The following is a 16,991-nucleotide window of genomic DNA, read 5'->3' on the forward strand; positions in this document are numbered from 1 at the left end:
GTGATCAATGACAAAACAAGTTATTCTTTTTTTAAAATGAGTAGTCCTGGGGTTTCTCTACTGTAGTTCAAATTTGGTAGGAAGAGGCTTCTTATGGCTGTGGCCACCAGCTGGCTCTTGCCCTAGGAAAGCCTCTTCTTCGCCTCTCTTAGCCACCATTGTCTCTGGCACAATAAGGACTACTACCTCTTAGATTAGTTGTTTTGAGGATTTAATGAGATAATGTGTGGAAAAGTGACCAACAAAATGCCTGACATGTGACAGTTACTCCATGAATGCTTTTCAAATGTGCTGATTTGAAATATTTCTTTTAAAAACTTGTTTAAAAGGCAGGGTCTTGCTCTATTGCCCAGGATGGTCTTGAACTCCTGGGCTCAAGCAATCCTCTTGCCTCAGCCTCTCAAGTAGCTGAGGACTAGACGTGCATGCCACCATGTCTGGCTATGTTTTACTTGTAGAGACAGGGTCTTGCTATGTTGACTAGGCTGATCTTGAACTCCTGGCCTCAAGTGATCCTCCTGCCTTGGCATCCCAAAATGCTGGGATTACAGGTGTGAGGCACTGTGCATATCCTTATTTTTTTTACTCATTTAAGCACTTGAATTTATCCACTTTTTCCTATCTCCACTGTCACCCTAGCTCAAGTCATCATCAATCTCTCACCTGTACTTAAAAATTTTTTTCCATTTAGGACAAATCCCATGTTTAATGTTTTCTTATGAAAACTTTAAAACACACAGGAAGATAAAACAGTGTAATGAACACCCATGTATCTATCACTAGATTTAATCATTCTTAATTTTTTGACTATTTACTTCATTTTTTTGAAGTAAATTACCAAAATAAACGCCTTAATATGACTTTCTAAGAATCAGTTATTTTCCTACATAACCACAATGGTATTATCATATCTAACAAATGACTAATAATTTCTTAATAATATCTAATGCTCAGTTCATATTCAGGCTTTCCTAATTGTCCTCAAAACATTGTTGAAAGGTGATCAAACCAGGAAGAGCCCATCAAGGACCATGCATTGTAATTTCTTTTACTCTCTAGAACATTAGCCTCCAAATTACCCCCACTTGTTTTTAACATTAAGTTTTTGAAAAGAGCTAGTCAGTTGTCCTGAAGAATGTCTCACTTTTCTGCATTTTCTGATTGCTGCCTTGTGGTGGTGTTAAACTTGTTCCTCTAGCATCAGCATTTTCTGCAAACTGGAAGTTAGATCTAAAAGGATCAGCTGGATTAAAGTTGAACCTTTTAACCTTAAAATAAAATTTCTGCCTTAAAATATTAGGCAAGAATCCTTGTTATGGGCTGAACTGTATTTCCCCAAAATTCATATGGTGAAGTCCTAACCCTAGTAACTTGGAATGTGACTGTATTTGGAGATAGGGCCTTTAAAGAGGTGATTAAGTTAAAATGAGGCTTTCAGGATGGACCCTAATCTGACTGGTATCCTTATGAGAAGAGAAGATTAGGACATAGACAGTCAACAGGGATGCACACACAGAGAGAAAAGGCCATGTGAGGACACAGTGAGAAGGTAGCTGTCCACGAGCCACGGAGAGATGCCTCAGAAGACATCAACCCGACCAACACCTTGATCTTGGATTTTTAGCCTCCAGAACTTTGAGAAAATCAATTCTGGTTGTTAAAAAAAAAAACTCAGTCTGTAGCATTTTGTTATGGCAACCCTAGCAAACTCTTACAATTCTCATAGATAAAGTTGTATGCTCATATTACATCCCATCAGAAGGTACATCACGTGTGATTGTCCCACCATTAGAGATCCAACATCGATGGATCACTGAGGTCATGTGAGAACATCCTGATCTCTCCATTGGAAAGTTACACTTCTGCCTTGCAAGCAGGAGTTTGTTGGGCAATGCTTCGGCATCTTGCAAATATCAGATGTTCATGAACGTTTCAACCTCATGCTTTTAGCATAGCTTCCACTGATAATCTAGCCCAAAGCAACTGTTTTATTATCGCCTGGACTACTTCAACAGCCTTCTCATTCATCTACTTCCTTTTAGTCTTACTCCCGGAGTCATTACTAGCCTACATTGTGCCTTTGTATTAGTTAGAAAAAGAAACCCCCTTTGATTACACAAAACCCAAATCCTGGGCTAATGGCTGGATCAGAAGAGCTCAGGCTGGACTACAGCTTCCACTTACCCCTTAGTAAAGCCCCCTTGTGCATGAGCAGCCTGCAAAACCGCACGTGGCAGCCCTGCTTGCTCTGCTCCATTCCATTCTCCAAATAGCAGTCAGGGTGAACACCAGCAATATAATCACATCACTCACCTGCTTCAAGGCATTCCAAATCCCCACATTGAACCAAAAATAAAAAATATGTAAATAACCTAAAATTAGGCCCTGCATGACCAACCACCATTCTGCTTATCTTCTAGCACTCTTGGCCTACTTCACTAAACTCCCGCCCCACCGCTCTCCTTGTAGTTTCTCAAATATGCTGCAATTCTTTTCACTCAAACTTGTCTTTCCTTCTTCTGAAGAGCTCTTGCCTCTCCTCCCCTTTTACCTCCTTTCTTCATCCTAGACCAGATTAGAGGTCTGGGTCTACTTGGCTCTCATAGTGCCCTGCTTTTTCTCTGTAGCACTTAGCACAACTGTAACTAAATAATTATGCATGTTATCATTTGTTTAATATCTGCTTCCCTAACTAGATTATAAGTTTCAGGAGATGGAGACTGTGTCTATATTGTTATCATTTTATCCTTAACAACTAACACTACCTAGAACATAGTAGATGCCAACTCAGTGTTTGTTGAATGAACTAATGACAGAAAGCAGCATGGCATGGTATACTGCAAAATGGGCATACTGATGTGGACTTCAGAGTGTTATTGGGAGGATCAGATCAAAGAGTACCTACATGCCTAACACACAGTAGGTGTTGAGCACCTAAACTATTTATAGATTTGGTGAAGCATTTTTTTGTTGAATGTATTAGTTAGAGAGGCAAAGTATGAGAAAATGCTTTATTGGACATCGAAAAGTTTTTTGGTATTGTCAACTGTGGCATACCAGTATTTGTTCTTTCATGTACATAAAAGCTGTTTCTTCGGACAGTAGAAGCTTCTACTTAAACATAAACTCTTCTAGTCAATTTCCAGGTTCTTCGTGAGGGTACTTTATTTAAGGATCTCAGGAGTAGGCATCATGTCTGTTGGCTGTTTCATGGTTGAAATATATTTTGGACGAACAAGATTCTATCTTGGGAGCTGACAGAATTTTTAAAAATCAAGATACTTAATAGTAGTTGAGTAAGACTCTAATTTCTATTTTAAGGTGTGGTAAGAATCTTTGAGATATAGGTCAGAAACTTATAAAAATAGATGTTCTATGTAACCCACTAATCATTAGAGCCTAATGGGATCTGTAAAAAATTCTAGGAGAGCAGGCTTGGGGGAGTCACAGCAGAATATGACTGATCTGCATGCCTTTATGAGGAGCCTTTAATCAAAGTTTGCAGTTGCCTGAGCTTTGAATCCCTCCCTCCAGCCGTCCAGTGATGCCACGCTGGTGGCGTTGACCTCAGGGTCATTCTTTTTTAAACAATTATGTTTAATTTGTGAATGCGATTTCCAAATGCAAAAGCTCCCCTGCCTTCCCCTGATTTCCCTCTGTGGAAGAATGTGTGAATTCACATGCATCCTGTCCTAACTGTGCAGGCGAAAATTCCAGTCAGGGGACATTGTCTCACATCCTAGATATCTGAGAGAATAATGAACTGATAACATAAAAGTAGATTTTCTAGCAATAGAGCTTCTCTTCTGAGTGTGAAAATTGCCAAAGTGTCTTAGGTTATCATCTACTTTACTTCTGGGTTTTGTTTCTCTGACCAGATTGGGCTAAAAGTAAAACAGGAGGTGAAAGCCCTTACTTCTGTTTGTTAATCTTTCTTCTTCTATCTTTTTTTTAAAGCAGTCCTCTTTTTTCTCCCTCTCTTTTGCCTCAATAGAAAGAAAAAAAAGTTTTGTCAGCACTCCTGTTTCTTTTGTTGTTTTCTTTTTCTCAGAAGTCTTTTTCTGCTTTTATCCTAATCCCAGTCATGCATGAGAGAACAGTTGTGCTCTGTTGTTTGGCTGTTCTGCTAGTTTTGAATCAGTGGGACTCCCTCTTTGTTCTCTATTTTCTGAACATAGAAAGGTAAAAGAGTAGAAATAGGGATTGGAACTCTTAAGAAGAGAAACCTATATTTATTTAGATTTAATTCATTTTTTGGGCCATGTCAGTAATAATTAAGGAGTTGCAGTGAACAGAACGGGGATCTCAGTTTCCTTACCTAGAACAGTTTGTTTAACTGCTATCTCTGGAAATAATCTATTTTAACCACGTTTCCAATTTTGACAATTGTTGGAATCTGCTTAATCATTTAATGTATGGCTGTTTCCCACTTGGGCTTGATACATCGTAGCAGTTGCTTTATGATTCAAACACCACCTACCTGAAGTGACAGCTGCATGGGGTTCAGTATGGACTTCATGATAAGACCATTTTAAAATCACACAAGAAGATCTGGCTGCATCTACCTTTTTCCAGAGCATCAAAGAAGCTCCTGTAGTTTTTAATATTTGCATTTTAATTTTTGTGATTTTTAAAAGGCATTCAGAAGTGAGACTTGAACTTAGGATGAATATGTGAGGGCTTCATCCTTACAAAACAGCCCCTTTCTGATGTGGTTACCCAACATGGGCTTGCTACAGGTTGTCATGGTGATAGTGTAGGCCTGAAAATTTTCACAGGCTCAAACTATGAAGTTTTTGAAAACTGTTTTGATTAATTTTTCCTCCACTCCAACTTCTCTCTCACTTCAACTGTTTTCTCTTTTGTTTCACACTTGATTTATGGCAGGTTGCTGTCATTTAAATAGATGTGCATTTTGAAATTCCTCCTTTCTTTGCTAATGCAAAGAAAAAAATAACCCATGCAAGTCATGCTCAAAGAGTTGGTTATTGTTGCTTGCTGGATTTCGACTCTCTGTGGTTGTCGGGCCTAATTCAAAGTAATTCAGGCTCCACAGTGGGGGCAGTGCATAGCTCCACAGGAAATTATGATAGCAAAAGTCTTCCTGTCGAGCTCTGCACTTGGCACTACAAAGTGCCTCAGGCTGCAGCTACCTGAATAGGGTTGAATTAGACCAGACAACCGCATCATCCCACTTCTTAATCTATTAGAGCGATATACAAGTGGCAATTGTTGATTGCAAAAATGGGATTAAGAGGCTCTTCAAGTGAATTGATTTTCTTGTGAGAACAAAAAGAGGAAAGAGAAGCCTTCGTTTGAATCACACAGCCAGAAAGTTTCATGAATGGGTTCCACTCCAAATGTTAGAATTAAAGCAATCAGTGAGTCCCCATGGGGTGTGCAGGTGAGAGAAATAAACTGCTCTAAAATAGCAAATTACGTGCAAAACCCAAGTTTAAGGCATCTATCTGCATTGAAATACTGCCCAGAATAAAGTAGCCACTGGAAAGCTGCCTAATAATGTGACACAGACAATGATTCGCAGTGGTTCCTTTGTAGATTTGCACACTAGTGTTGGCTTCAGCTGGAGTCAGGTGAGACTTGGACATTCTTCATGATTTAGTCTCTGCTTTGCCCCGGTGACACTTCTTTCCCTCCCAGGTCAGTAGGTCCATGCTGTCTGTTGAAAAGTTTCCCTGTGGGCCAGGTCTCTTTTGAAGAGTCACTTAATGCCTAGGTTATTTTTTTCCTTTGAAATGTCCTTAAACTTTTGACTTTGATTACTTTGGAAAATGTACATAGATTCTTCCTAGTCAGATTAAAATTGTTTTACCTTTTCCAAAGTGTCACTTAGTTAGGAAAGACGTTTATCACAGTAGTGTGTCTTCTGATGGCCAAATGGTACAGGCAGGCCTCTGCTACAGGGTGATTGTACAGGGCAGGACTTGAAAATATCAACTGTTGATTTAAGCTCCTGTGTTGCTCAAAGCTGCATAAACAACCATAAAAAACCTCAAGTTGATGGAGAGACCATCAGGATCCTAAAAAAAGAGATATAAAAGGTACACACATGAGCTCTCATTTTCTAATTTCTAAAATGATAACTAAGAGTCACTCTAATGTTGGTTGTTTTCTATGGTATATCATGCATCACAAATGTATCCAGAATGATCATTTATCTGGCAGCTTTAGCTGTCAGAAACACCAAGAGTGTGGAGAATAGAAATGACACCCTGATGCCAGCTGGGGAAAAGAAACTGACCAGAGCAGATGGGGTAAGCCTCCTATTACTTCTGCCTTTAGGACCATGTCCCATTCTAACCAGCAGCAAATAATTTGGAAAGCCCCAGCTCTTTGACAACACAATTGGCGACAAGCAGTTGAAATGTGTTAGAAGAGGCTCCTGTTTGGGAAGAGAAACATAACTCCAAGTGACGATGAACTCTCCACAGATCTGAGACTGCTCAGAAGAAAATCCTTGTTGATGAATGTAGGAAATGAAAGTGTCCGCCTTTCTCTCACCTATCAGCCTCAGGGATTAGGGGAGGATGTGGCGATCTCTTTCCCATCTTCAAAGGTTGCTTCAAAGATCCTTTGGAGAAATATGGCGCAATTTAGACATTTGACATTCCTTATGCATACTGATGCTGTAACTTCAAAAGCTCTATTGACCAAGCTGGTTAGGGAGGTGTTATTTATTTACTCTTACCGGGAAATGTTGTTGTCGTTGTCGTTGTTTTCTCCTGCTTGTTTTGTTTTCTTAACCTGTAGAGGCAGAAGCCAAAGGACACATCAGAAACGGCATGATAGAGTTGTTACTGTGTTGTGAGCCTGGAAAGACTGCTGAATCTCAGGTCCTGACCCGCAGGGAGCACTGTTTTTGGCAGTAATTTCTGAGGCAAGTTTGAGGGAAAGGGCAGAAATAAAAGGGAACCACAGCCAGAGGACCCCGTACAGCCAGCAGCATATTGGCCGACGGTGTAGGTTTCTTCTGCTGTATTTGAGCAGCTCTCTGTTCAGTCTTTACCTTGGCAGGTGGAGTTTTTTTGTAAAGGGAAGCCTTGTTTAGACAACATTTGCACAGAAGCTTTGAATTCCCAAATTGTGAAACTCTCCAAAGAAGAAAGAACATGTGCATTTACATGAAAATATAATTGATAGATTTCGTGTCCTCCTTTCCGTGCATATTCAAGTAATTCTCTTTCTGGGTGGATTTCACTTGCCACAGCCTTCATTTAAAACTTAATTCAGAGGAATCACAGTTTGTTAGGTCTTTTCTTTCCCTCTGGATTTTTCTCTAAACCTCGAAAGCAGAAGCACTGGCCTGCATGTAACATAGCAAGTACGGGATACAGTAAGTAATAATTGGATATTTATCATAATGTTGCTTTCCCGGAACACTATTCATTAACTGCCCCATATTTAATTATGCTGAAATTAGCACAGGGGAGTCTCTGGCTAGTGTATTTGCACATGCTATCAATTATGTCCTAATAAATTAATTTGCTTTTCAGGATTCACCAGAGGCACCGGTTGGGCCTCTGCGCTCCTGCTTGACTGTTCTGACTTTGAACAGGTTTATTCAGCTGCTGTCTGCTAAGCCCTACAGAAAAGCACAATGGCTGCTGATCGGCCTTTTATGGTTTATTGGAAACTGGTGGTCCGCACTGCAGCTCTGGTCAGTGATTAACCCGCGAGAAAACAAACTACACAAGGCTAAGTTGATGTTGGAGGAGGAATGAGCTCACTTCATTAAGGCTTGAAGAGGAAACCTTTTCTCCTTCAGTGCTTGTTCAAAACTTTTCAGGTCTCTATTTAATCACGTAATTCTCTCTAAGTAGCAAGAGAAGCCTGCTGCACAGCAAGTGGTCTTTTGCCACATGACAACTTAGAAAGATAAATTATATATAAATATCTTCATGGTTTTGTGTGGTGAGGAAACCAATTTTAGTATTACTCTGTGAAACTAATTTACTTGTTTCTTTATTAAAAGAAATAGCTGGGTCCACTCTGTGCTGTTTCATGTGCACAGTGGCCTTCATATTTCTTCTGGGCTTCTCTTTCTTTGATAGGGTTATTGAAAAATCAGGTGAAAGGTACCTCCCTTCCTGCCTACCCACTTCCCCATGATTCTAAACAAGGATTTGAAAGGGGCTGCAGAGGAAGAGAGTGAGGGAAAAGCCTCAAATAATACAGATTATTGCAAAATTGAAAAAAAATCAATCTCTTTCCAGCTATGAGGTAAAACAGGATCTGCACAGCCTGGTTCTCTTTCAGGAAGTATTATATTTTCTGGCATCATCTAATCTCTCTCTCTCTCTCTCTCTCTCAACCAGCAACCTCAACCTTGTAGATGATGAGTAAAAATCATAACAAATATAGGTGCTTCAGTTCTGGTTTTGGCAAGTGTTCACTCTGGGAAAAAAAAGATAATAAAAAATTCAATAAAGACATGCAATCGGTGAATGTCAAGGGATTTCAATGCTGCCTTCCAGTTCTGAATTTAAGGATGTAACTATCCCTGTGGTAATTTTGGGAATGTCTTACCCTATTCACTGGTCCATTTTTCCTATTAGATCTAGGGATAGGTACTTGATTGTCTACCCTTCTCCCCCATTCACATACACACAGGCACTCTTAAGACATTGTTCTGGGAAAAGGTTTAATTCATCAAGAAAATCCATAATGAATTTGTAGATTAAATATCAAGGAGAAAAGTCTCACAGAATCTCCGTTATCATCAGATATACGTATATCTTCAGAAAACTCACAATCACTGGAGAATAAATCAAGGAGAGGGAAAGGATTCTCCTCTGCCAGAAGCCAGAGCCTCTGAGCCGTGCACTGCTGGCTGCTTTTAACTGGGACCTTATTCATAAACCTTCCATAATCACTGATTTGCATCCCATTTACATGAGTCTGCCAGCAGGACCAAGGTTCCGATTTTTTTACATCTTTCATCCTCTGTTAATATTATCTATACCTCGTTCTTGTCTCTCTTTCCGTGCTTTCCCCTTCCCTTTTGTTGCAGTGAGAAGAGTTTTACAAACCTCTCTGGCTTTTTGGCAGAACAAAACTTTTGGTTCGGGTGCTCTCTCAATAATCTTTCTTTACCACTCTCCCCGCTTCACTTTATGCAGTGACTCCACTCCATCATTATCTCTTCCGCAGCCCCTCCAGTAACAACCGAAATGTGATTAACATCACCCACTTCCTGATTTATTGGGCAATTCCTATTTAACTGTTTGCTTTTCTCTTATAAATGTTAATTAGTGCTTCTCAAACTCTAATGTGCATCATGAATCACCTGAGGAATTGTGTTGAAATACAGGTTCTGATTCAGTAGGTCTAGGATGGGGCCTGATATTCTGCATTTTTAATCAACTGCTTGGCTATGCTGATGTTGCTGGTCCCAGACCACAGTTTTAAACTGGATCTTCCCATCCACACTTTGAAAAGCAAAGTGTATTCGTAGTAATGCTGGATTGTTAGAGAATCACACATTTTAATCAAGGCACAAAAATTTGAACAATGTTCTTGAGGATAGTTAAAAAGTGCCCTAGCATCAGAGCATATGTTAAAATCTCAATGTTAACTAGATTCCTTTGCCAGTGAACACACATGCTTTTCTATATTAAAAAAAAAAAAAAAAACTCCATGATAACCACAGGCAAAGAAAATGGCAGTTTGTACTGAAGTCTACAATTGGAGGAACAAAATGGAGCTCAACAAATGACCTATCATTAAAGGATTTTGAAATGTTAAAGAAATTTACTACTAAATCACATCTTGGTAGTAGTGTTACTGTAAAGAAAGTGTTCTCAGCTGGGTGAATATTTTAGCTCTATAATGGCATTTTAAAAAGTCTTTTAATATTGCCATAGTATTTGTTCCAATTCATTTCAGCTTCTACAATTTTCTGAGTATTGAGGTCTGTTAGAATGGATGCTGGACCAGTAGTATATCTTAATATAAACTGCTGTTTTCCCCTTTTTAATTCCTACGACCTTTAGGGAAAGATTTTCTACAACCTCTCATAGCATTATTTTTTGTAAAAATCAAAATCCTGATATTGCTTATTTTTATTTTTAATTGACACATAATAATTTTATAGCTAAGCGATTTTTAAGAAACTTAGTCATTCTTACTATAGGATGTTGTTACTGAAGTCTAACCATAGTAGTTTATGCTGCAATTTAGACCATTATTATTTTGTTTAGTCAACCACAAAATATTTATAACTTATCTACTATAAATCTGAGATAGTTCTAGGTACCATGGAAGAGAGGAAGAATTTTAAGATACGGAGGACAATGGAGTACAAACAGTTGTGTAAATTAATGAGGCATAGTCTATGAACTGATACAGTGTCATTTCCGGGATATATTATTAAGTGATAAGAGAAAAGTGTAGCATATTAGCATGCTACTTTTTGTATAACAACTAAGAAGAACACACACATATCTATGACATATAGATAGATAGATGTAAATTGGTATATTTACTTTTTCCTACAAAAACAAGTGGAGAAAGGCTAAGACAGAATTTATTGAGAGTTAGTAGAAACTGAGTAGATAGGGTAGGAATAGAATAATGACTACTCTGATGATAACATTTTAGATAGTTTTTTTTTTTTTTTTTGAGACGGAGTCTCGCTCTGTCACCCAGGCTGTAGTGCGGTGGCACGATCTCGGCTCACTGCAAGCTCCGCCTCCCGGGTTCACGCCATTCTCCTGCCTCAGCCTCTCCTAGTAGCTGGGACTACAGGCGCCCGCCATCACGCCCGGCTAATTTTTTGTATTTTTAGTAGAGATGGGGTTTCACCGTGGTCTCGATCTCCTGACCTCGTGATCCGCCCGCCTCGGCCTCCCAAAGTGCTGGGATTACAAGCATGAGCCACCGCGCCCAGCCTCGCATTTTAGATAGTTTTGACTTTTTTCCCTTTTTTCCTTTCAAAGCAAAAAGAGGTAGAAAAAAAACAAGAGAGTTTTGACTTTTTAAACATGTAAATATTTTACATACTTTTAAAGTTTAAAAAAATGAAAAATCAAATATTAAAACTTAATACAAATAGAAACAAATGAACCTAAGTATCACATTTGTAACAAATGACAGAGAAAAGAAAATTCAAATTTCTTTCAATATTTTGAACACATATCTCTGACTATATACATCATTGCTGGAATACGAGGGGACTTCAAAAACTTTGTGGAAAATGGAATTAAAATATAACAATAAAATTGTAAACTTTATCTCTCAACATAAGCTCCATCAAGGTAAAGATATTTTGGTAAATGATGGTAACAGCCATTTATTCAATCCCTAAGGAACTGAGGGGCCTTGGAATTTAATCATGTCAACATAGTCTTTTACATTATTAACTGTAGAAAAATGGGTGATTTTTACAGATTTTTAAAGATTAGGTAACAAAAATAAGTCAGAAGGAGCCAAATCAGGACTGTAAAAGGTGAATGCCAAATGATTTGCCATCAAAACCATCACAAAATTGCTCTTGCTTGATGAGAGGAATGATCAAGAGCATTGTCGTGGTGAAGAAGGACTTTGGTGAAACTTTCTCAGGCATTTTTGTGCTAAAACTTTGGCTAACTTTCTCAAAACACTCTCATGATAAGCAGATGTTGTTGTTCTTTGGCCCACCAGAAAGTTAACAAGCAAAATGCCTTGAGCATTCCAAAAAACCATTGCTATGACCTTTGCTTTTGATCAGATCACTTTTGCTTTGACTGGACCACTTCCATCCCTTGGTAGCCATTACTTTGATTGTGCTTTGTCTTCAGGATCATATTGGTAAAGCCATGTTTCATCTCCTGTTACAAGTCTTCAAGGAAATATTTCAGGATCTCAATCTTATGTATTTAAAATATCCATTAAAATCTCTACTCTCATCTGCAGCTAATCTGGGTACAATGGTTTCGGCACCTTTTGAGTGGAAATTTCATCCAACTTTAATTCTTCAGTCATACTTTTATAAGCTAGGCCATTGGAGATGCCTGTGGTGTTGGCTATTGTTTATGCTGTGAATCATCAGTCCTCTTCAATTAGGGCACAAAAAAGATTAATTTCTTCCTCACAAGTTGATGTGGATGGTTACCTATTCTGTTGATTTCCTTGAGACATTGTCCCTACAAGTTTTCTTGTAAAGTATCAACAGTTTCACCATTCTTCCACCCAAGCTTCACCATAAATTTGATGTTTGTCCTAACTTCAATTTTAGCAGAATTCCTGTTGCTCCGAGAGGGGATCTTTTCAAATGGATGCCTTATCCTTCTTAGTGTCTCATACTGGATCCTGTTCGGATATGTCATAATAAGTTAGGACACATCTATTTTGGTGCAAAAAAATTTGAAATCCATGCATAGTTTTTCATAATATACATTTTCATGAACTTTTTGAAGACCTCTTGTGTGTTCTAAGGACAAAAAGAGCTATAAAGTCATAATAAGCTTTATTTAGTAATTGTATTGTGAATAGTGCATTATATTTGTGTATTTATGTATACTGTATGATAAAGCAAATAAGGAAATGTATTAATTTTGTCTGGAACCAAGACTTCCACAGTAGAAGAAATGTAAGTATAAAGTAAAAGAAAGTAAGGGAAAGTTCTGTAATGTTAAATTTGAATCAGAAATATCAGTATGAATTTATTTTTTACATGTATATACATTTTTTCCTAGCTCTATTCACTCACTGGACTTACAAGTAATGACATCCCAGTATCGATGAACATACCTGGAGCTCAAATGTTGGTTTCTAAATGCAATTCTCCACTAAATAGAACAAAGAGCCCTTGGAGAAATGACTGATTTCACAGCTGGGGCAGGGAAGGTACCAGGTGATCCTGGAACATCTTGTTGTGCCAGAAAGAATGGAAGTGTTCAGATGCTAATGGGATTAAGTCGGAGAACACAAGAATTGTCTTGAGGGGTTCCTACTGGTTAAAATCAAGACAGTTTTAACATTATAATAATCTTGGTAATGGATTTTAATACATTTAATTAAAACAATCCATGAATTTGAAGTGATAGGGCCAAGGGGGTGAGCAAGGGTGTGAGGAAAGTTCTTTTTTTTTTTCAGATTAATACTAATTATAAAATGTAGGAAGAATGAGAGAATTAGAAGCTCACGATTTTCCAATCTCCAATGTAATAATCTAGCAAGGATCATCAGTGGGTGCTAAAACTGTTGAGTGAAAGGTAGTTTGGGAAACCAGGTATTCCAAATGTTCAAGGTATGATGTCAAGGTATCACCCCAAAATTACTTACTAATTACAAAGAGAACAATGTAGTGTTACAGTGTGGTGCTATGATAGTCATCACTTTAAAAGTGATCAGTCTTAGTGTCACCAACATGACATTAAGTGCCTCCTGATGTGATACAATAACAACTACACAACAGCACATATATAGTACGTTTGCCTAGAGTGTTTTATCTAAATCTAATCACAAGGATATAATTAGAGACATCTAGAATATGGGATGTTTTATTCTACAAGACAACTGGCCTAAACTCTTGAAAAAAAAAAGTCTCTAATGAAGAAAAACAAAAAGGCGGAAAAGATTGTTGTTAAATGCCATCAAGACAACAAATCTTGATCAGAACCTAAGCTGGGTGAAAGAAGACATAGAAGGCATTTTGGGAACAATTGGGGAAGCTTGCATATGTACTGTAATTTGATGATTTTACAGACTGATTACTACATTTCTGGGGCTTGATAATGGTATTGTGGTTATGTAGAAGATTGTCCTTGTTCTTAGGAGATATGTTCTCAAGTTTTTTTTTTTTTTTTTTTTTTTTTGAGACAGAGTCTTCCTCTTGTTGCCCAGGCTGGAGTGCAATGGCGCTATCTCGGCTCACTGCAACCTCCGCCTCCTGGGTTCAAGTGATTCTCCTGCCTCAGCCTCCCAAGTAGCTGGGATTACAGGCTCCCACCACCACGCCTGGCTAATTTTTGCATTTTTAGTAGAGCTGGGGTTTCACCCTGTTAGTCAGGCTGGTCTTGAACTCCTGACCTCAAGTGAACTGCCCGCCTTGGCCTCCCAAAGTGCTGGGATTACAGGCGTGAGCCACTGCGCCCAGCCTGTGCTCAAGTATTTAGGGCTGAAATATCATGACATCTTCAAGTTGTTTTCAAATATATAATATATATGTGATATATAATATACATATATGTGTATATATGTATATGTAAATATGTGTGTGTGTGTGTATATATATATATAAAAGACAGAGAAAGCAAATGTAGCAAGATATTAAGAAATTGGTAAATCCAAGTGAAAAGTATACAGGATTTGAATTTACTAATCTTTCACACTTCCTGAAGATTTGACATTTTTCAGTACAAAAATCTATGGGCAGGGGGAGTACATCATGTGCAGAATTGGTGGAAAGGCAGGAGAACCAGATTCAGAAAATAAGAACAAGGGTGACTCTGCAGCCAGAGCCACAGCCACAAACTTGTTACAAACCCTATACAGTGAGCACACTCCTGCACAGATGCTATTGAGCCCTCAACTCCAGGCTGCTGGCTCTAGTTGCTGGACAATGCTGTTGACTCCAGTATGGTTTTGCCCCATCTCTGCTTCTGTCTGTCACTAGGTTCCATGCCTTTGATTAGCCATGCCTTCAGTTATGGGCCCATACCCTAGCTGCAGGAAGTATTGGGAAAAGCATTTTTAACTTCCATAGTGAGAGTCAAGCTCTGCCTCACTCAGACTCATTTGGTGACAGATTCGTCAAACATAAAATCCATTTGAACATTAGAAGTGAGTTCAGAAGCTGTCTTCCTATGACAGCCCTTAGTCTAGGGTAGAAATCATAATGAGCTAGACAATGTATATCACTATAAAGTCACCTGTATCGTGTCACTCTCTTCATCATTACCTCTGATGGTCCATCGGTTCTAGTTCTAACCCTTAGCTGGGCTTTCTGGCCCTAATAATTACATTAATACTAACCCAGGTAGAACAGAACTGAGCCTTTGAAATTACAGAAAAGTTGTAACATAAACGATAAACAGAGATGCAGGCCCCTTGTGATGTTAACTTGGATCCACTCGTCATGAAGTAGAGTAAGTTATTTGGAGTAAATTATGTAGCCCTGGGCTGTCCAATCTTTTGGCTTTCCTGGGCCTCATTGAAAGAAGAAGAATTGTCTAGGGCCACACATAAAACACACTAACACTAACCATAGCTGATGAGCTAAACAAAAAAATTGCAAAAAAGCTCATAATGTTTTAAGTTTACAAATTTGTGTTGGGCCGCATTCAAAGCCATCCTGGGTTGCATGTGGCCCACGGGCTGTGGGTTGGACAAGCTTGATGTTGCCCAAAGGGTGATTTGCATGGGAATAATGTGCCCCTAAATTTCATCAATAAGCAAACAGTCTTAAATGAACTAAAGGTTTAGAAGTCAGAGCATGTTATAAATTTGGATGCCATATGTTCAAATAGCTAAACGGGAGAAGCAACATGGAGAAAAAAAGTACTGTGGCTTTAGCATGACACTGGGGGAGAGTGTCTTGTCAGGCTAATGTGAGTACTTCTATTTCCTTGATAAGTCTCTCTACAGTGTTAAGGGTGACTCACCAGGCCGCCATAGCTTGATGACATTATTCCTCAATTCAATTTTTTGTAATCATCATCAACAGCCAGTTATTGAACGCTTCTTATGTGCTCATTACTGCAAATATGAAGATGAATCAGGCCCTTGAGGAGCTTATAATCCACTTGGAGAGAAAGAAGATATACACTAAAGATAAATAACATTAAAAGGTAGCACATAAAGACCAAATGAGGAGTATAGAGAAGTGCTGAAGAAGGTCAGAGGAGGGACAGAATACTGTTGGGTGGGATGGTAATAGCAGGCTTCCTTGAGAAAATGAACATTAGAGGAAGAGATCGATTCACATAAAAGCAGGGAGGTGGTTTGGGGTTATCATTACAGGTAGGCCCAAGAACACGGGCCACAGTGTTTTAGGGGGTGGAAAGGAAGCCAGTTTTCCTGGGACAAAAACATGCAGAGGTTGTACATTGATTGCCTAATGAGGTAAGCTTGGGGCTTTGAAGAGCCTTGTTGCCAGAGCAAAAATTCGGAAGTTAGCTATTAGATTAGTTGAGCTCCTCAAAGCTCACCTCTCTATTTGTACTCTTGAGTCCATATTCTATCTGCTTGAAAACCTTGCTTTTTGCTTTACCTTCTCTTTCTCCAAAATCTTATCTTCATGGACTCCTCCCCATGTCTTCAAACACACATAGATTGCTCCTTTCCCTTCCAATTTTATTGTCCCCCACCCCGCCCACCCTTTGGTTATTTTGTGTTGTTTTTGTATTTATTTTCCAATGTGAATCTTAACCAGAAAGATCTTTTTTGACTTGGATGCTTCTTTTACTTACTTATTTCTCTCCTTTCGCTATTATACTTTTAATTGTTCATCTACAAGTTACTTGTTAATCTCCTTGCACTATGATATAGTGGTCCCTTACTATTGAAACAGTAATTTCTAAGGTTTCCAGTGGCTATTTTACCATCAGATCAAGCAGTATTCTCAATACTTATTTCCCTTGACACCTCTGTTTTGATGTTTGGTGCCACTTTGATAATGTCACTTTCCTGTTCAACAAACTTCATGGGTTTATTGATGTTTTCAGAGCAAATTTCAGTTCCTTAGACAAGGATCCAAGACCCTTCAAAGTCTGTCCTCAACTCCCCCTCCAGTTTTATAATGGCTACCATTTACTGAATGCTTCTTATGTGCCAGGCAAATATTTTCATGTGTAGTCTCATTTAATGCAAAACTCTGTGAGGCAGGTCCTATTAACCTCCATATTATATGCGTTTAGAAACTGAAGCACAGCTTATAACTCCAGTTTCAGCCTCTCACATGAAGTTAATTCTTGTATATCAAAGTGCTACTTGACAGTTCCATTTATTTATTTATTTATTTATTTATTTATTTATTTATTTATTTATTT

Source organism: Hylobates moloch, unplaced genomic scaffold, assembly GCF_009828535.3.
Source record: "Hylobates moloch isolate HMO894 unplaced genomic scaffold, HMol_V3 SCAFFOLD_7, whole genome shotgun sequence".
In the NCBI taxonomy this organism is placed as follows: domain Eukaryota; kingdom Metazoa; phylum Chordata; class Mammalia; order Primates; family Hylobatidae; genus Hylobates; species Hylobates moloch.